Raw genomic sequence first — 22314 nt, forward strand, 5'->3', positions numbered from 1 at the left:
CACTTAATAACATTGTGGACTACATGCTTAGATCTTATGATAAGTAAGAATATGTTTCCAAACTTAAACATCACCTGCATATGATTTATTAGATTTATGTTTAAGTGAACGTGCAATAATGAACACAACAATATAAAAAGGCATAATTAGTCACTAGTAGCAATTAAACAAAAGGTACTTTTTCATGTATAAGAATAGAAAACTATAGTACTCAATGAACATGAATGACTGAGTAATCACCAAAACTTTAGTCTGGGCATACTAAACAATAACCACATGTTGTATGCATTATTTCACAAAGGGAAATCTGCAAATATGGAGAGGTTAACAAAAAAGAAATATGAATTTCTGTAACATTTGATTTCATAATTTTTGGGAAAATAATTCTGTGAGGGTAGAAATCACCTTTATTTTATTATTATTTTTTTTAAGATTTTATTTATTTATTTGACAGAGAGCCAGCCAGCCAGATAGGGAACACAAGCAGGGGGAGTGGGAGAGGAAGAAGCAGGCTTCCAGCAGAGGAGCCTGATGTGGGGCTCGATCCCATAATGCCGGGACCACGCCCTGAGCCGAAGGCAGACGCCTAACGACTGAGCTACCCAGGTGCCCCAGAAATCACCTTTAAAGTTACATTTTTAATATTTACCTGCAGACAAATGGAAGATGAGAAACACAAAACAGTATTAATGTAATCTGAAAAAGTCTCCTTTGAGATTTTCATTGTTCATACAAATTTGCTTATGGCAATGACACAATTTATTTGATACACAGCATTAATATGCATGAATAAATAGACTATGAATATCAGAATAAGGAAGGCTACTGTGATAACATCCAAATATATTCCTTAGGCAAACATAAGATAATTAGTGTAAAGCAAACCAATTGAAAAGTAGATTCATCAAGAACTAGCATCATATTTATGTAATTATTTTCCTTAAATCTACAAGGAAATTCAACTGTTGTTCACTTGAAGATAAAAAAAAAAAACTGACAGAATTTAAGCTTGAAAGTCAAAATATGCTTCTTTTTAATAAAATCTTATTTCAGAGTTTGAACTAACTAACTAATATTCTTTTTACTTTATCTGGTTCTATTTAACTGTCAATTATTAATTAGAAATTATCTTGGTTCCCACCAATTATCTTTGAATGACATTAATTATTTCGCAGGTTTCAACAGATTTTTGCCATTCTTTATCTGATGAATTAACACAATACATTTTAATTTTTAAAATAAGACACGATTATTTCCTACTGCTTTCCATTCATAACACCAACTTAAACCTTATTAACTTTTCTCAATTATTAACAAGGAAAGCCAATAACATAAGAATAAATGAAAGAGGAAAATAAGGAACAAAAAAGAAGTAAAATTTTTTTAAAAAGCACAAATAGGAGAAAGAATTTTGTTGTCTGTTATGCATATCGCAGCTGATATCTTACAAGAATAAAAATAGTGCAATGTTGTACCACATCATGAAGACTTTTATTTATTTGCTTTGGTCATTCATACCTCTTCATTAATAATGCACTTTTCTTGATTATGTAATTGAGTTACTGCACATACAGCTCACGTAACTGCTTCTGTAGTTTTAAGGGGAGGATATATCTAACAAATAGTGTAGCAAAGTAACAAGAGAGATGGAAAGATTTCTATGGAAACATAATTGCTTTAGACCCAGGGTTTCGATCCTGGGGTTTGCCATTCCAGAAAATGGATTTGATATCTCTGGAGCAAGCTTATTCCAGCCCCAAAACAGGAGATTCACAAGAGACTGACATATAAGCTACAAGTTCCATTTGTTGGTTACAAGGAGAAAAGTAATACTGACAAACAGGTTGGAATACTCATGACAGCAGGACTGATATCTCTCCACAGTCACATCACCACGGAAGAAAACAGATAAGGTTGCTTTCAGAACATGAAATCAGAGAGGGAAGATGAGGTTATATTTCATATTGGAATCATTGATCTATAATAGTCAATTCAGTCATTTTGCCCAAAGGTACCCCTGCTTATGAAGAAAATTATTATTTTTGCATTTAGACAAAAAGCATATCCCAAAAAAGTTTCAAAGTGGTATCATGCAGAACATGTTGAAATGGATTTAAAATTGTGCAATATCCATCCAATGAAATACTTAAAGCATTGAAAAAGATCAAACAGATCTGTGTAAATAACATGGATAAATATTTTTTAAAAAGCCAATGTTAAGTGAAAAAAGCAAATGTAATAATCCATTCAGTGTAATATTATTGATATAAAATTCAACATATATAAATATAACAGTACTATATTTAAAAACACACCCATTTATAGTAAGACTATTTTTTTAAGATTTTATTTATTTATTTGACAGAGAGAGAGAGACAGCTAGAGAGAGAGGGAACACAAGCAGGGGGAGTGGGAGAGGAAGAAGCAGGCTCCCAGCAGGGAGCCTGATGTGGGGCTGGATCCCAGAATGCCGGGATCATGCCCTGAGCCAAAGGCAGACGCTTAATGATTGAGCCACCCAGGCGCCCCTATAGTAAGATTATTTTTGAAAGCAGAAGAGTGATAAGCACAAAATTAAGAAATGTATTCAATATTCAAGGGAAGGCAGAAGGATTCAAATGACATTTGAGTATTGACAGCTACTTGCAGTGTTTGACTTCTCCAGCTGAGTTGTGATTCACATGTGTTAGTCTTGTATGTATATATCTGTTATTTATTCATATATGCATAGATAGACAATACTTGATTGAAATTAGATGATAGATGATAAATACATAGATAGATAGACAGATAGATGATTGATAGGTAGATAATAACAGATAAATTCAAAAGGTGGTAAGTAAGTAGGACTAGGGTTCAGGTAACATTCTGGCCATCTATATTTCAAGGAACCTAGTTTTATTCAATACAATAAACTACAAATTAGAAAGCAGTTTTCTTCTTTGATTTTATTTACTTCAGAGTTTCATTTAGAAATGAAGCTATTTATACATTGATGCATTTCTTTTTCATTCTCAATAATTTTTCTTGCCTTTTATTTATTTCCTTCCAGACAGAAGGATTAGTTGGTCCAACTGATGGAACATATTTTGTAAAAATTCAAAAAAACAAATTTATCAAGTATTAGCTTTTTTTTTTTTTTATGTTGGGACGAAACATTTTAATCTGATGGTAGCACATAATACTGTACAGGGAGTACTCCCAGCTCCAAGAGTTCCTCTCCAGATTATAAGAAAGTTCTCAAAAATAACTGGATTTGCTAGAGCCTGGGCTCCTGCCCATGGGAAGGAAAGGGAATGTAGCGGGCAAAGTGCTTTAGTCTGCTCTCTTGTCACTCATAGCTCTAATTCTGAGCACAGCTCTAAGTAATTCACCAGCTCCTCAGGCTGAACCACAAGCCAATCTCCTCTGCACTCCACGGAATCTCTGCCATGGATAATGTTCCTGCCAACTTGAATGCAAAGGTCCCCAAGGATGGTCCAGGCTTAGAGTCTGCAGGGTTGGGGTCCCTGGGCATCACTTGGCCTGTCTTCACCATATTCAGCTCCCCCCCGACCACCGCCCCGACTATGGCAACCATAGGTCCTGATTGCATGTACCTCACCAGGCCAGCAAAGAATAAAGTCTTTCAGGTCAATGTAGTGTTCCTTGAGAAGGTCCTCAGAAGCCTGAACTAATTTCATAGCTATAACATGAAATACCTTTTGCTGAAAATGCTTGATGATCTCTCCCACGAGGCTGTGCTGGACCCCATCAGGCTTGATGACAGTGAAAGTGCGTTCCTTCACTGTTGGCCATGGTTCGCCTCCAGCTGCTCCAGTTGCAAGTCCGTCTGGGGCGCGAGCACCAGAAATGCCAAGTATTTCCCTTTGATGTTACGTATGACTTTATTTCCTTTTGATGTTACGTATGACTTCTCAAGTCCTCTAATGGGCCATCAAAACGACTGAAAAAATGCAAGATCTAAAGTGACCATGTAGTAAAGCTGACGATTACAGCTTTGATCTGACTGATCAGCATGAATTGAGAACTGGTGGGAATGTGGGTGCCCGGACGATGTCCACATGGATACTGATGATAAATGCCCTCTTTGTAATCCACTCCTACCAGGAAAGTATATTTGATCCTTAGGAAAGGGAATGTTGTGAGGATGGATCCTTGGATACACATAAAATAACTCAATTAACTTAGATTGAATTACTTACTTCTGGTAGAATAAAGGCTTGGATTACAAATGAAATTCAGTTAATCAAAATTTAAAAAAATAGAGAATGTTTCTTAAAAGCTGAAGTTTTGCTTAGGAAAATCTATGCTCAATAAAGATCCTTGATGCATAGAAAATTTATTTGTTACACTTTTCATCTATGAACAAAGCCCGGTAATAATTTCCTCTTCCTGTATCCTTAAGATGTTTTGAAAATTAATAAGAAAACTGAAGTTCTAAGTGTTTGGACTAGTTAATGATTTCTCTTTAATCCACATAATGCCGTCCATGGTTAGGATAGGACTATTGTATGTGTTGTTGTTATAGGTTTTACCATAACAAAATTGAGGGTGAAGAGTGTGATGTAGCTAATTTCTCCAAAACTTTTCTGCTAGAGGCGCGTTTCTGAGCTTCTCCTGCCCCTGATTATCAAATGGGCATGCAGTCATTCCCCCATCCCATAGCATTTTTGTGATGAGTTTTTGATACAGAGGCTTCAGTTTTTATCTATGTGTTTATGAATTTGTTTCACATTTATTTGCATTTAGAAACTGGAAAAAGAACAGTAGTATTATTTTTAATTAATGCCAACATTATTTTAAGATCTATAAATTTTGTGAAGTATTTTCTGATTAAAATGTACTGAAAGAGTGTGACTGGTTTATTCTCCTTCAAATTGCTATGTGACATAAACATGGAAGCACTGAAAATCATATGAAATTTCAACTGCATTTTGTATGGAAAGACGTATACTTAGTTTGTCACTAGAATACAAAGAAGGTCGGAGTGACTAGAGTAAACTGAGAGAAATGGAGAATTAGATCCAAAAACGGGGCCAGAATGGGGTGGCCAGGTCCCATGAAGATGTGTAATCCATGAATAGATTAAATTTTAAAATGAGGTAAAAGCTGCTAGAATATTTAAACTGAGAAATGTGACTGACTTATTCAAGGATCGCTCTGACTGCTATGTGGAGAATCAGCAATGGTGGGTAGTGAGGAAAGGAATAGACCAATGAGGATGTCATGGCAATGGTCCAAGAAACTGATGATGCTACTAAATTTGTAGTGGTGAATAGTCTCGAAATCTAGAATCTTCTACAAGAAGAATTATGATTTGCCTTACCAATATGTTAAATAACAATATAGTAGTGATACAAATATTGATAGATGAGTTGATGATTTAGAAATGAATGGGACAGGAACTGATAGAGAAAATTGTGGAAAAGAATGACAGCCCAGAAATTGACTATTGTATATAAAATATATATGCATAAATTTTAAAATGCCCAAATTAATTAAATAGAATAATAGTCAAACATTGCTGAAAGTTGAAGAAATAATATAGAAAAAATGACATTCTTATCTTATATCTGGACTTATAATTTAAAAAAATAGAAAGAAAAGAAAAAAAGTATTTATATATAGAATTTTGTGGAGGAAAGTGTTTCCTAACAGGTTAAAAATCTTTTAAAGCCACATAGATTTTTAAAGAATGTAAACAGACTTTAGGTCAGAAATAAAATTAAATGTTATATGTATAATAGCAAAACACTTAGACACGACAAAGAATTAGTTATCTTATTTATAGAAAATTACCTTACCAAACACTAACACACATGTTAGCATATCTATAGAAAAAAGTCAAAGGTATCAAAGGAGAACCATTTATTAGTAAGAAAATAAAAATCCAAAATCATTGTTTATTAGATGTATACAGATAAAAACAATAATATTATATGATTATGATATGTCAAATTTTCAAAATGCTTATTCTCTCATAAACAGCTAGTAAGAATATCGTTGGTACAGGGCGCCTGGGTGGCACAGCGGTTAAGTCTGCCTTCAGCTCAGGGCGTGATCCCGGCGTTATGGGATCGAGCCCCACGTCAGGCTCCTTTGCTATGAGCCTGCTTCTTCCTCTCCCACTCCCCCTGCTTGTGTTCCCTCTCTCGTTGGCTGTCTCTGTCTCTGTCGAATAAATAGTAAAATCTTAAAAAAAAAAAAAAAGAATATCGTTGGTACAGACTCTTTGGAGAGCAATTAGAATATTTTGAAGTTATGTTTCTATTTTTTACTCTGATCACATTTCTACAGATTACTTTACAAAAATTAAGGGTATATTCAAGGATGTCTCTGAAACAATAGTATGTTGAGACATTGGAAATAAATGATTGAGTTGTTTAAATAAAGTATGGCAAGACAGAGTAAAATATTATGTAACCATTAATATGTATATTTTCAAAAGGTAATAATGACGCAGACTACTTCCCTGAACGCAATGTTACATAAAACGCAGGATATAATATGATTGCAGCCACATTAAAATCATGTATGTGCTTAGAAAGGCAATGCAGAGGGTCTATAATCGTGGCATTAAGAGCGTTTGCTTTGACCTCAAAGTACCAAGGTCTGGACCTCAGTTCTGAAATGTGCCAGCTGTGTTACCTTGGGTAATTCACTCCCTGTGACTTTGGCCAGGTTAATACGTGCCTAAGTTTGCCGTTACATAAAATAGGACAATAGTAATATATGGCACTTGGTGAAAATTTATTTCATGATATCATGAGTTAATGCTCAAGAAAAGAGAGCCGATAACAGCGTTTTACATTTTATACATAATTTTCCTTTTATACATAAGGAACATGTCTGTTTCTACCAAACAAGTTAAGAAATCGAATATTTACTTTACTTTGGAAAACTTTTTCTACCCATCTTTCATCATACCCCTTAGAATTGCTCCCAGAAGCAACTGCTCTCCTTAAATTTATGTTGAGCACTCTTTTGAGTTATATTGTGTAGTACTGTCTGCTTTTGAACTTTAAGTATTTGTGAACATATCATAGGGTTTCAAACTTCGACTTGTTTTCTTTTCCTTTTCTTAATATTACACTTTTAGGATTCATCACAGCTGACACATATGGCTGGCTGATTCATTTTCACTGTGCATACGATTCACAGAATGATGTTTGAATATTCATTTACTCAATCTAATATTGATAACATTTAGGTTGTTTCCACTTTTCTAGGTATTAGAAAAAATGCTGTCATGAACATTCTTGTGCATGTCTTCTGTGCACCTGTGCCAGAGTATCTATAGGTTTCGACCTAGAATTGAAATTGCTACGTTGTATACACACACACACACACACACACACACACACACACACACACCTCCTAAAGGACTGGTACAAAAACAATACTAAGTTCCTTACAAAAGTCAAAACAGAGACAGTTTTGCAGAAATGGAACTCTGTGTGTAGTGCAGAGAACTTAAAATAAACACATCCCCTCTAGAAAATGGTATGTTCTAACAGTGTTTTTTGTAGAACCCAAGTATTCTATCTGGCTGACATATTTCACATCTGAGGTTACTGATGTGACAATATCTCCTCTCATGGGTACTATTTGCCCCACCCACATCTACATTTTAGGCATGAAATAAAAGAACCGATGATTTCTCAAGTAGCAAATCTTTTAGCCAAGCCCTTTTCTTTGTTTAAGCTTAACATCATCAATTCATTATCAACATTATTGTTGATATATACTCCATTAGTTTATAAAACCTAACCAACTATCAATAGCCCAACCACCATCAGCATTTCCTTGACTGCTTTATGGTATGGATCGAGTGGGCTGTGTATTAATTCCAGTTTTGTTTTAATGATACCGAGAGACGTGCTCAGGCTTTTAAATTACTGCAGCAATGCAGCTGGAAAAATTCAAGCAATTTTACCTCGAACCAAGGTAAACAAATCATGTTCACATCCTGTCTTCAGCTTTCATTCCTTCAAAAAAATATAGGGCAGCAGTCTTTCTTTATGGCATATTAGAACATTAATTATTCTCTGGATAAAAAATAAGGAATAAAAAATAAAGTGGGCAAGGTATTTTTAACTGGATTTGAACATAGATAATTAACAGGCAAGAGACAATGTTTCTGCTCATAACTAATTTTTTATTATGATTTCTTTTGTTGGGAAATGTGCAATACTTATTTTCTCTCATTCTCTGAATGGCTGCCATCTATTCATAAGCCAAGAGAAAAACCTGTGAAACTTCTTAAAAATTAGTTTCTTTGGACATGTATTCATTGTATAAAGAAAAAAAAAATCACATAAAAGCAATTCCACCTAAAAATAGCTATGCTATCTTGGTTTAGCTGAGTTATAGCCAGGAGAAAATTTTAACAGAAGAACAGATGAGAACAACAGACATCATTTCAGACTCTATAAAAGAGCTAGAGGAATATTTCTGTTATAAACTGTAAAAATGTTTATATGAATTTACAAATCTTTTCTCAGAAGGATACTATTGAAATAAGTCTAGGTTTGCCTTAAACATGCAGGGGGACAAACTCTGAAGTCACTCCCTTATTTCCCAGAGGGACTTGACCCATGGCTTGGAGTGAAAGGAAGCATCTGAAGGGACAACCAGGATGAGGAAGCAGAAGGGATAATTGGTGACAATTGGGCTAACTAACTAACTAAATAAAACAAGATGATACATTCTTTCTATATTAGAAATAAACCTGTCTGCAGGTAACAGAAAATCTAACGATCTTATCTAAATTGATTTAAATTTTTCTCATGTAACAAAAACTGAAAAGTATTTAATCTGGGGCTGATATGGTGACTGGAGAATGTGGTCAGTGACATGGGACTGTCAACACTTCTGCTCGGTTGTCCTGGGACTGTGGTTTCTATTCTCTGTCTTGTCCCCTCATGGTTACATTGTGTAATAGCTGCTTTACCACCACCAGCTCATCTTCATTTTAGGTAGGGATACCTGAAAGGACATGACAGTGAAAACCACTTCCCTTATAAAGAACTTTCCTATGAGACTCTTACTTTCATCATACTTTCTTCTGACTTTTGACTTCTGCTTTCGTCATACTTTTCAAGAGACTATAGCATAACATTCTTGTTCCCATCTTTTGAAAGAACTGCTATTACAATTATTAAACAAGATGTATTGAAAGTTGTTATTAAGTCATATTCGTAAACAAACGTTTTTAAGAATAAAAAAATAATAAAACCAAACTCCTAGAAACAGAGAGTAGAATGGTAGTTGTCAGGACTGGGGGTGGGGGAAATGGAGTGATGTTGGTCAAAGGGTAAAGCTTTTAGTTATAGAAAAATTTTAGGCATCTAATGCACAGTATGGTGACTATAGTTAATAATACTGTATCATATACTTGAAAGTTGCAATGAGAGTAAATCTTAAATATCGCACCATAAAAAAAAAAAGGTTATTCTGTAGGTGATACAAAGTGTCAGCTAATGCTACAGTTGCAATCATTTCAAAATATTTAAGTGCATCAATTCAACACATGATACACCTTAAATTTACACAATATTATATGTCAAATATATTTCAACAATGCTGGAGAAAAGAAAACTACTCAAAAAATGAGAAAATAGTTATGATGGTTAATTTTATTTGTCAACTTAGTAGGTGTTTTTTGGATGACATTAATGTTTAAATTGGTGAACTTTGGGTTAAGCAGATTGTTCTCCTAGCATGGGTGGGCCTCATCGATCAGTTGAACTCTTGCATGGAACAAAAAGGTCAACCTCCCAAGCGTGAGGGAATTCTTTAGAAAAGGGCCGATTGACTTCATCTGCTCCACTTGTTCTCCTGATCTCTAGGCTGCCAGCTCATAATGCATATTTTGTACTCATCAACCTGTATAATCACATGATCCAATTCCTTAAAATAAATCTCCTGTTTAGGCACACATTCTATTGTTTCTGTTTCTCTAGAGTAATACAATAATCATATGTATGACCACAGGCATGGAGCTTTATCTCCCTCTCTAAACTCTTCCATTTCTACGATGAGTTTTTCTTACCCTTTATTACTATTTTACAGTCTTCTTCATATAGATGCTCTGCTTTTCTTCTTTTCTTTAAAAAATATTTTTTAGAATTTATTTATTCACGAGAGACAGAGGGAGAGAGACACGCAGGCATAGGCAGAGGGAGAAGCAGGCTCCTCACTGAGCAAGGAGCCCAATGCGGGGCTCGATGTGGGGCTCGATCCCAGGACCCTGCGATCATGACCTGAACCGAAGGCAGACACTTAACCGACTGAGCCACCCAGGTGCCCCTCTACTTTTCTTTTTAAGTTGACTCCTAAGTACTGTAAGTTGTCTTGTTTTCCATCCATCATAACTCCTGATTATTATTTCTAATCATGAAGGCTATTATTTTCAGCATATTAATTTTATACCTAGCCACTTCACAAAATTATCTTATTTTTTGTTCTGCTATTTTTACATATAATTATATTTAGAATTTTAGGCACACAATCATATCATTGAAAACTAATGATAATTTTATCTCAACTTTTAAAAATGTTTAGACATTATATTATTGTCTCTTAATTGTTTAGCTAGTACCTTCAGTAAAATATTATCCTTGTTTGTTCTTGTCATTAAAAAAAATATTTCTCAAGTGTGATATAATATATTAAAATAGCAAATAAAATAGTAAGCTTCTGCAGGTTGAAGTCCGATTTGTCTTCATATTTCTACCCTGCCAAAATCACCACTGTGCCTACAAATATAATGGATACATAATAGGTACAAAATATCTAATTGTTAGTGAAATAAATGACCAAACCATGAGATCAATTTAGCAACCCCTTTTTACCATCACTCTTTATAATTGCATCAATATCCTCAAGGTATCTGACTGCCAGCTACCTTGTTTCAAAGTGGAAAAAATGTCCTCTCTGTTCATTTCATGTTACAGTTTTATAGAGGAAGTCTCAAAAGAGTACCTCCTGTGCTCCATGATCAGAGAGTATTTCCAGTTAAATCGCTCTTTCTGTGATCATGCTATTACTTAAACATTTGTCCAATGGATGGTGGAAGTGTAGACTTCTCAATATACTGCCACTATTCTCAGAATCACAAATTCCATCTTCTTCAGTAACCAGTCACCCTAATTGGCCTTATTGGCATGTCTGATTATTTCTCCCCAAAGAACATGTTCTTTCATCAGAGGCTCCAAATCCTTCACTGCAAGGAAATTACTACTGAATGTACTACTACTCCATTTTCCATACTTTTATGTACCGAGCTGTTGTGTCCCTCCAATATTCCTATGTTGAACCCCAATCTCCAGTGTGATGGTATAGGATGTGGGGCCTTTGGAAAGTGATTAGGTTTAGGTGAGGTCACGAAGGGGGAGCCCTTTATAAAAAGAGGAAGAAAAAATATCAGAGTTTCCTTTTTCCACCACGTGAGGATACAGGAGAAGGTGGCCATCAGCAGTCCACTGCCTGGGAAGAGGGCCTTCACCAAGAATCGAATCTATAGCATCTGTATGTAAAACTTCACAGGCTCTGGAAGTGTGAGAAAAAATTGTATATTGTTTAAGCCAACCAGTCTATGGTATTTTGATAACAGCAGCTCAAACTGACTAAGACGCATATGTTCTCAGATTTTTCTGAAACCAAAGGTGAATTTAGGTTAGGAAAGCTTGCTAAACTACATACAACATTTCATTTATTGTATGGTTGTTACACAGATGGCACACAGAGGCTCAGGCATGGAGTAAACTCTGCAAAATCAATCACATAGCTAGAAAGTTAAAGCCATGATTCATACGCAGATCTGTCTGAATCCAAAGTGCTTGTTCTTTCTAGTACACTACATTCTTGTAAACACTGGAATACAGCCAGAAAGATAAATAACGTTGAAATTGAATTGTATAAAATCAATAATTATGAAGCAAATTTCATGTTATCATAGAAAACTAGAACATTTGAGCTACATGCCTATCTGTAGAGTTTGGCACTAGGGAGAAGACTATTCTATCTTAAAGGAGAGAGAATACTTTAAGAAATATTTTGGGAAGGGGCATCTGGGTGGCTCAGTCAATTGAGCATCCAACTCTTGGTTTTGGCTCAGGTCATGATTTCAGGGATGTGAGATCAAGCCCCATCTCAGGTTCCTCATTCAGTGCGGAGTCTGCTTGTCCCTCTTCCTCAACCCCCCACACGTGCGCTCATTCTCTCTCAAATAAATAAATAAATGAATAAATTTTTAAAAAAGAAATATTTTGGGAAATTTCAAACACATACAAATAGGGAATACAGTAGGGTCCTTCAGCTCCATGGACACATCATCCAGTTTCAATACTTATTATCCCACGGCCAGTGATGCCTCATCTATACTTCTTTAACCATTCCTTCTCCTCCCTGGCAAGATAATATGTTTGAGTAGAGCTTAGGCTTCCATTTCATTCCAACTGTGAATAGTTCAATACTATCTCTAAAAGATTAGACTTTAACAACATAAAAATGATACCATAATCATATGTTTAAAAAAAACTAAACAATCATTGCTAACCCCAGCAGTCCATGAAGATTCAAGTTTCTCTGGCTGTCTCAAAAGTGGATTGTTTGAATCAGGATCCAAACACGATCTTATCATTTTATGTAAGTATTTTTTAATCTCATTTTTATTCCCTACCTTTTTGATTTCCATGTATCTCTTTTGTTGTCATTAAAGAAACCATGTTGGGAGGGGGGATGGGGTAACTGGGTGATGGGCATTAGGGAAGGCATGTGATGTAATGAGCACTGGGTGTTATATGCAACTGATGAATCACTGAACGCAACCTCCGAAACTAATACACTTTATGCTAATTAATTGAATTTAAATTAAAAAAATTAAAAATGAATTAAAAAAGAAACCATGTTGTTGTCATTACATTATTTTGCTAGGTTGTGCAAAATCATGATGTATTAATTCAATCATTTTTCTCAACTTATTATATGAAATTTCTCTGTAAAAGAAATAATTTCTCCCTTAACTATTTGAATATCCTGAGGCAAGAGTTCAGACAACACAGATAGGGTAAAAAATTGACTTTTCCTCCAGTAATTACTATTTTTCAGGAAAGTAACAAATGAGGTTTTTTTTGTCTGCAAACTATTATAAATAGTTTATATATAAATAGTTAAATATAAATTTAAATGTATTTGATATGATTCAGTCTGAGACTATTATTTTCATTGTTTCCCAAATAGTCCTATTTTTGGTCAGTAGTAGTCTCGTTACCTTTTTTCCTGGGTCCTTTTGAAATAACCTCAGTAGATTTTGATAGCTATCTTGCATTCTGATTCACCATATTCCAGCCTTATCTTGCATGTTTCCCCCATTCTGGGAATTAACCATTTTTCCAGAGATCCTTGTGTTTTGGGGGGAAGTAGTATTCAGATGTCACAATCTAGTTTATGGGTGTTTTTTGTTACTATTGTACATATTTGTGTGTTTGTTTTAGAGAAAATATACCCTAAATTCATATTTATATCTCCAGATTAAATTTAGGAGTATAGGGTTTTATATTTAATATGTTTGATTTAGTTTGCATCTATTTTCTCTAACGATGATAACTGTGCATTGAATTACTAAATTTATGATGAATATTACTGAAACAATTTATGGTTTTAAAATAATTTGAATATTTTAAATTTACTTATGTAAGAAGACATTAATATAATGAAAGATAAAATTTATTTATGTAAGAAGACATTAATATACCAAAAGATAAAGACAAAATGAAATACCATCAAAATCTCAGCAGTAGTGTGTCTTTGTGTATGTGCATGTGTGCAAGTGTGATAATTAAAAACACTTATTTGGAGGTGCAAAGGATTTAAAAGAACCAAGTAAACGTTTAAGAAAGAAAAATCATACTTTTTTCAGTTATTTGTTCCTATAATAGCTCCTAGTAAGAAGTGTACAAATTACTATAATTTAAAATTATTTGAAATTTTTTTTCTTGGGCTATCTACCATTTTGATACACAGAATAATTACTTTAGTTTATTTTGGTTTTAATTTTAAAACAATGTAGACTACGGAGTCTACATTGTTTTTTAAAAATTTTTAATACTTCATTTATTTATTTGACATAGAGCAAGAGAGCAAGAGGGACTCCTGGGTGGCTCAGTCAGTTAAGCATCTGCCTTGGGCTCAGGTCATGATCCCAGGGTTCTGGGATGGATTCCCACATCAGGCACCTTGCTCAGCGAGGACCTTCTTCTCCCTCTGCCTGCTGCTCCCACCGCTTGTGCTCTTTTTCTCTCTCTCTGACAAATAAATAAAATCTTTAAAAAAAAGAGAGAGAGAGAGAGCAAGAGCTGGGGGGTGGGGGGGGCAGAAGTAGAGGGAGAAGCAGGCTCTACTGAGCAAGGAGCCTGAGGTGGGACTTGATCCCAGGACCCTGGGATCGTGACCTGAGCCAAAGGCAGATGCTTAACTGACTGAGCCACCCAGGTGCCCCTGTATTTGACTTTGAAGTCACAAATATTCTATATAGTTTTATCTATCTATCCATACATACATATATTTACAAGTTATAAAGTCAAATTCACAAATTAAGGTATATTAGTAGAAGCCAGAGAATTATAGGCTCTCTGGCTTCTACTCCCTATTTTTTACTTTTTTATGCAAGTAAATAGTTAAAAATTGTATTATTCCTTATATTTTAAAATATAAGCAATAGTAACACATAATAAAGAATTTTTCTCTCTCTCTATATATATAGTAATCTTACATTAGCAATAGTAACACATAATAAAGAATTTTTCTACATATATATATATATATATATATATATATATATATATATAGTAATCTTACATTATATCTTGGAGACTACTCCATAGAATTTGGATAGCACTGTATTCATACCGTTCCTTATTGGTGAACATTTAGGCTACTTTTGGTCTTTTTCTAGCACAGAAAAACTGCGATGGAGAGCCTTTGGCAAAGTCTTTCCATATTTTTGTGAGTATACCTACGGGAAAATTTTCCTGTTTGTGAGATCACTGTATCAAAGCTTAAATGTATAGGTAATTTTATCAGGAATTCCCAAATTCACTTCCATAGGTGTTGTGTGATTTTGCACTTCTCACAGCAATCTGTTAGAGTGTCTATTCTCCATAGCAACATAAATATGTTTTCAAATTTTGGGACTCCTGACAATGTGATAGATGAGAAGTTATATCTCTGCATAGTTTAAGTTGAAATTATTTTCTTTATAAGTAAAGTTGAGAATTTTCTTTGTGATCAAGAGCCATTTCACATATTTATTTGTGATTACATCTATATAAAATTTGTATTTATAAGTGGATGACAGGAAGCGATGAATGGATAGAAAGAGATTAACCATTAAAAATAATTATTTTTCTCTGGTTCTTATTTACTTTGCTCATGATGCTCCTGTCTGCAATGCTTTCTTTCTTTCTTTTTTTTTTTTAAAACGTTTATTTATTTATTTGAGGATGGGGGAAGGGCTGAGGGAGAGGGAGAGAGAAACCCAAGCAGACTCGGCACTGAGAACAGCCAACCTGAGGTTCAATCTCATGACCCTCTCAGATCATGACCTAAGCCAAAACCAAGACTTAGAGGCTTAACTGACTGCACCACCCAGGCGCCCCTGCAAGCAGTGCTTTCTTTTTTACAGTTTCGTGGAGTGCAAATTACCAATTCTTTTTTTTTTTTATTTGAATTTTAAGTCATAGTTATAAAATTTTCCTTATGTCAAAGTTATATAACATTTAATCTACATTTTCTCTAACATTTGTATGGATATAAATTATATTTAACAAATGACACATGATTTTTTAAAAAATTGCACACTATTTTAAGTATGTAATCCGATGAGTTTTGACAAATGTAAATCTTTAACCACGACTCCACTTGATATTTATAACCATTCCATCATTCCAGAAAGCTGCACTGCACCACTTTACATTCAATCTCAACCATCCTTCCCTGCAGGCAACCACCTGACCACATTCTATCTAGAATGATGTTTTGGGTATGCAACAATGGTGAGAATATCTGGCATTCTTTCAATATATTGCTGATGATGAACATTTCTATTCCCAGCTAATGGTTGTTGTTAAGTAAAGCTTCAGTGAAATTCCTCTAAAATATTTGTGTGGAAAAATATTTTCTCTCTCTTGGGAAAATACCAGAAGTGGAATTGGTAGCTGACATGATAAGAGTTCTAACTTTGCACAACCTGCCAAACTTCATTTCCAAAGTGTTTGTACCATATCGCAGTCTGAGCAGCAATGCCTGAGAGTCTCATTTGTTCCACAGCCTCACCAAGAGTTGGTATGGTCAATCTTTTTAAATTTAGCCAATCCAGTGAGTTTCTAGTGACTTATCAAAGTGTTTTAAATTTGCACTTCTCTGATTACAAATGATGTTAAACTTACATCTAAGAGTTTATTGGATATTCATAAATCATTTTGGAAATGTCTTTTCAAGTCTTTTTCACACATCTGAAAACTTGTTGATTTTATTTTTGAATTATTAGAGTTATTTATACATTATATTTAAAACTCTTTTGTTTGATATATGAACTATGAATGTATTTTCCCAGTCTGTGGCTTACTCTTTCTCTTCTTTATAGTGTTTTTTGAGGAATAGATTTAAATTTCAATGTAATTTACTTTTCTTTATGTCTACAGTTTATTCCAAGTTTTTTGTTTTGTTTCATTTTCTTTTTTGGTGTTTGGTTTCTTGAGTGTGCTGTTAGGCGGAAATCAAGATTAGTTTCTTTCCATAGATATACATCCAGTTTTTCAGCATCATTTATTGAAAATACTAAACATTAAACACTTAATTAGGGATACCTTGGTGGCTCAGTGGGTTGGGCATCTGCCTTCGGCTTGGGTCATGATCTCAGGGTCTGGAGATCGAGCCCTGCACCGGACTCCCTGCTTCTCCCTCTCCAGCTCCCTCTGCTTGTGCTCTCTCTCCCTTTCTCTGTCAAATAAATAAATAAATCTTTAAAAAAATAAAAAAAAAATTTAAGTACATTTGTGCCCTTGTTGAAGATTAAACGACTGTACGTGTGGGTCTATTTCTTGACCCTACAGTCTGTTCTTTTGATCACATATTTTAATTACTTTAATTAAACCAGGTAGTTTAATTTCTCCATCTTTGCTCTTCACTATTTTGTGTCCTTTGCATTTCCAAATACATTTTTTACTTACCATGTGAATTTTCAGCTGTGTACAAGTGTGTGCACACAAATACACGCGTGCGCACGCACGTCTTTACAAAGCTGCTGGGATTTTGATAGCACTTTCTTCGTATCCTTACTGAGGAGAATGCATGTCTCAAATACCTTGAGTCTTCTAATCAATGAACATCCTACATATTTCTATTTTATTTGGATCTTCTTCAAATTCTTTCAGTAATATTTTGTATTTCTTAGAATAAGGCTATCGAATACTTTTCATTAAATTTGCTCCTAAGTAATGTTAAATATTTTCTTTATTTTTAAATAATTGTATTTTATTTCCATTTTTGTTGCTGGTACATAGAAATATCATCGAATTCTCTAAATTAATCTTATATCTTAAGGCTCTCCTTAATTTACTTATTGTCCCATCAACTAAATCAATGAATTTTATCCCTAAGGAAACCATCTCCTACATAGTTATATCTCTCAAGAGCAGAAAAGATCCAGAGAGGAATGTTTGAGTTGAAGGAAAATAATATTTAGGGCATTTTATTTATTTTTTTCTCATTTTAGTATAGTTGAAACACAATGTTACATTAGTTTCAGGTATACAACATAATGATTCAACTTCTCTATACATTATGCTATGGCCACCACAAATGTAGCTATATCTGTCACCATACAACACTATTATAATATCACTGACCATATTCCTTATGCTGTGCCCTTTATTCTTGTGTCTTATTCATTTCATAACTGGAAATCCTAGAAAACAACACGAACAATAATTTCTCTGACATTGGCTATAGCCATATTTTTCTAGGTATGTCTCCTAAGGCAAGAGAAACAAAAATAAAAATAAACTATTGGGCCTATATCTAAATAAAAAGCTTTTGCATAGCAGAGGAAGCCATCAGCAAAACAAAAGTGCAACCTGCTGAATGGGAGATGACATTTGCAGATCATATATCTGATAAGGCATTAATATCCAAAATATATAAAGAACTTAAACAATTCAACACACACAAACAAAAATATGATTAAAAAAATGAGTAGAGGCCCTGATAGACATTCTTCCAAAGAAGACATAGAGATGGCCAACAGACACACGAAAAGATGCTCAACATCATTAATCATCAGGGAAATACAAATCAAAACCACAATGAGGTATCATCTTATACCTGTCAGTAAGGCCAAAACCAGAAGAACAAGAAGTAACAAGTGTTGGTGAGGATTTGGAGAAAAAGGAACCCTCACGCACTGTTGATGGGAAAGTAAATTGGTACAGCTACTATGAAAAACAGTTAGGAATTTTAAATAAGTAATTATTTCCATAAAAATTCAGGTAAGTGATAAAATATCTATATTTTTCAAAGAAAGACATGAATTGAAAAAATTTGGTAAACATGAACTACAAGAAACATTGACACTATATAACAGGTGTATATTTTATTTGTCAGTGTTAATGTTACACTGCATATTTTGGACCTAGACTTATGAATCATTTTATTTTTTAAGTATATTTAAATAGCTCAAAAGTCTAGCCACTTTTAAAGAGTATACATTCTACATTCCATTCATTGCAAAACAGATATTTATCTGGTAACTTCATTAAAAAAATTATTTCATTTTGGTAAGAACACTTAACATGAGATCTACTCTCTTAACACACTTCTAAGTGTATAATTAAGTATTATTGACCGTAGGTATACTGTCGTACAGATGATCTCTAGAGCTTATTTATCTTGCTATGACTGAAACTTCTTACCCTTTGATTGGCCACTTCCCACTTCCCCTTCCCCCAACCTCTGAGAACCATCATCCCACTCTTTGATCCTATGAATTTGCCTATTGTAGATACCTCTTACAAGGGGAATTATGCGTTATTTTTCTTTCTGTGAATGACTTATTTCACCTGACATAATGTTTTCAAGATGCATCCGTGTTGTCACAAATAGTAGTTTCCTTTTTCTTTTCTTTTTCTTTGGCTGAATAATATTCTGTTATATGTATATGCTACATTTCCTTTATCCATTCAGATTGTGAATAGTGCTATAGTGAACATGGAGTGCTACTATCTCTTCAAATTGGATAAATACCCAGAAGTAGGATTGTTAGATCATATGGTAGTTCTATTTTTAAAAAAACTTTTGAGGAACCTCTATATTGTTTTCCATAGTAGCTATACTATTTTGCATTGCTACCAATAGTGTACGAGGGCTCCAATTTCTCTACATTCTAGCGTACATTTGTTGACTTTTGTTTTTGTTTTCGTTTTTTTGTTTTTGTTTTTGTTTTTGTTTTGATAGTAGCCATCCTAACAAGGTGAGGCGATACCTCATTGTGGTTTTGATTTCCATTTCCTTGATGATCAGTGATGTTGAGCAAATTTTCATGTACCTGTTCGTGTTCTTTGGAGAAAAATCTATTCAAATCCCTTGCCCATTTTAAAAACAGGTTATTGGGTTTATTTTGCTATTGAGTTGTTTATTTGGTAATTCAGCTTTTTTTTATCTTGTTTTTCATTTTTGCATATATATTTTGCATAAAGTAATCATGTACAGTTGTTTTTGTTTATCAGTAAGATTCTTCCCAGTTTTCTTTCTTGAATTTTTACTCTGTAGAGAGAGATTGATCCATTTTTAACCTCAGTCTTTTAGTAAATGCATAAACTTTATAAATCCTGGGTAGAGCATTGCAAACCCGCCCAAGGGATCACTGGGAATGTAGGTAGGATTTTTGAATTCTCCTGATGCTAAAGATTTTCTGTACTTTATCACCATGCTGTGATATTTTCTACAGGAAAATAAAGTAGTTTTAAATCATGTTTTGAGAAGATTCCCAACTCAAGATTTGGAGAACATGCTCTGAATCCTTCAGTAAGTCACCTGGGCATCTATAAAATGAAGAATTTGAACTGAATGACGTGAGAATTCCTCTGTACAATTTTATGATTGTTTAACTTCTTTCAGAGGTAGAAATTTAAAAGCTCCTCTTATCCTATTGTAATTAACAAAACAGAATAAGGTGATCAGTTGATTGCCATCACACATCACTTGGGTCAACTAACCAAGGCTTTCTTCTGCTTTTTAAATTCTATCTCATTGGATAAATAAACTTGAAATTATAAAATGTAATAAAAAATTTATAATTAAAGGATGTTAGTCAATTCAAACACACACTCCTAATATATGACTTCACTCGATTTATATGTGCTTTTAAATTATTTGGTTTCATAGATATATTTATAATATTCTATATTGATCTTTATTTTCCCAGTTCTGGGAATGAAATCTGCCCCTACTACTGGTCACTCTTTTCCTGTTATTAGTATCACATATATCCCAGGCAACACTGAAGATAGCTTCACTTCAAATTTAGCTTCTTTTAATACACATCCAGTTAATCATTAAGTCCTAGAGACCACTACCTAAAAGCAGGAACCATCCATTTTTTATTTTTATCCAATGAAATTTAAAATAATTATCATAGGGGTGCCTGGGTGGCTCAGGATCCTGGGATCGAGCCCCACATTGGGCTCCCTGATCCACTGCGAAGCCTGCTTCTTCCTCTCCCACTCCCCCTGCTTGTGTTCCCTCTCTTGCTGGCTATCTCTCTCTCTGTGTCAAATAAATAAATAAAGTCTTTAAAAAAAATCATAAAATAATTATTATAGTGCAATCAGCTCAGATCTATGTAAATTTGTATTTATAATTTTCTTCAAAACAGGTTCCCATCATTTGCCAAACATATCTAATTTCTTTGCACTAATGTGCCTTTCTCTCAACCCATAAACTGCCTGCCTGACTTTCGTTACATATTCTCTTTTATATTCAATATCTGTTTCATTGCTTTCTACCTAAAACAGTACACAAGGCAATGCTTACTTCTTACACCACCTCTTTTTTTTTTTTTTTTTGATAACCATTAGGTAAAGATAATTTTCTCTCTTCTCTAGTCTTTGAGATTTTTAAAAAGATTTTTATTTATGTATTTATTTGAGAGAGAGAGCAGGGGGAGAGGCAGAGGGAGAGGGAGAGAATCTCAAGCAGACGCCCCGCTGAGTGCAGAACTCTATTTGGGGCTCACTCCCAGGACCCTGAGATCATGACCTGAGCTGAAATCAAGATTCAAAGTCTTGGGGCGCCTGGGTGGCATAGTTGTTGAGCCTCTGACTATTGGTTTTGGCTCAGGTCATGATCTGATGGGTCCTGACATTGAGCCCCATGTTGGGGCTCTGCTAAGTGCAGAGTCGGCTTCAGATTCTCTCTCCCTCTGTGCTTTCCCTGTTGCCTCCCCCAAATAAATAGAAAAATATTAAATAAAAAAAAAAAAGAGTTGGAAGCTTAACTGAACCCTTCCTCTATAGTCTTTGGCATTTTGCTGTTTATTTACCTGTTAATTTTTTTATGTTTATTTGTTGACTTATGCTTGTTTTGTCCATTTGGGACATGGAGACATGCTGAGTTTTTCCTCTACCTCTGTCCTTGTATTATCTCACTTAATTTTCACAGTGATATTGGAAAATTAGTTCTATTTTTACCATTTAAAAGATCAGGAAAATGAAGCTTGGGAAAGTGAACTAAATGTTAATGATGATATTACTAGTAACCACAATGGCAGAAACTTAAAGTCAAGTCCTTGTGCGTTATGCACGTTGTTTTTGTTATTGTAATTTCCAACAATGCTTTAATATAGACGAGGCTTTTGATAAAGATTGTTTATTCTAAATAAAATTTCTCAAGAAATGTGACCCACAGGAAAACCTCATGAACTGTGCCTTGAGAAGTTTTCGTCATCTCAACAGTCTCCCAGACACCCAGCTTAATACTATGCTCTTTGAAAGATATAAGAACCACATCCTAAAAATTTAAATTTAACTGGGAATATTTGACAGGCACTGATAGAAATAAAACATCTCATCTATCTCTCAATCCAATGATTCTTTCTTCTGCCAATGAATAAAACCCATTAATATGAGTATATCTTATTAATTTTATGAGATGATATAATACATCTCATCCTAACCAAAAGAATTTGAACAATTTTTACAAATAAAAAGTATCAGCCAAACTAAAAAAATAAGTTCATATTAGTAAAGAACC

At 34.2% G+C, this 22314-nt stretch overlaps 1 pseudogene; it reads right to left on the minus strand.

The window, feature by feature from the left end:
- Window positions 1–3343: 3343 nt before the first annotated feature.
- LOC148109816 (nucleoside diphosphate kinase A pseudogene) overlaps window positions 3344–22314 on the minus strand; it is a 32133-nt pseudogene continuing 13162 nt past the window's right edge.

This window comes from Ursus americanus, chromosome 6 (assembly GCF_024610735.1).
Source record: "Ursus americanus isolate L20-20 chromosome 6, mUrsAme1.1.p, whole genome shotgun sequence".
Classification (NCBI taxonomy): Eukaryota; Metazoa; Chordata; class Mammalia; order Carnivora; family Ursidae; genus Ursus; species Ursus americanus.